Below are 373 nucleotides of genomic sequence, written 5' to 3' on the forward strand. Positions count from 1 at the left end.
CCAGCACACGCCCGGGCTCGGGGACACAGGACAGACTCCAGCACACGCCCGGGCTCGGGGGGATCACAGGACAGACTCCAGCACACGCCCGGGCTTGGGGGATCACAGGACAGCAAGTCCGCCCCAGGTCCTGCCATGCGGAGCTGTCCCCTCCTCCCAGAGGGAGACCCGCGTGGCCCTGGGCAGTGCCGACCCTGTCCGCCTGTCGCCTGGGGCAGCATCATTTCAGCTGCTGACCCGGCCAGTCGTCTTCTCTCCAGGCAGGGTCAGACCCACCTGTTAAAAACTTTATAGAGGGGGCTGGGCGCGGTGGCTCAGGCTTGTAATCCCAGCACTTTGGGAGGCCGAGGCGGTTGGATCACGAGGTGAGGAA

General features: G+C 66.0%; 1 protein-coding gene across 1 annotated transcript in view; it reads left to right on the forward strand.

Moving 5' to 3' along the window:
- Positions 1-373, forward strand: part of CCDC74B (coiled-coil domain containing 74B) — a gene marked incomplete at its 5' end in the record, with an annotated part of 5,800 nt that overhangs the window by 531 nt on the left and 4,896 nt on the right.

Source organism: Mandrillus leucophaeus, unplaced genomic scaffold (genome assembly GCF_000951045.1).
Source record: "Mandrillus leucophaeus isolate KB7577 unplaced genomic scaffold, Mleu.le_1.0 Scaffold939, whole genome shotgun sequence".
Taxonomy (NCBI): Eukaryota; Metazoa; Chordata; class Mammalia; order Primates; family Cercopithecidae; genus Mandrillus; species Mandrillus leucophaeus.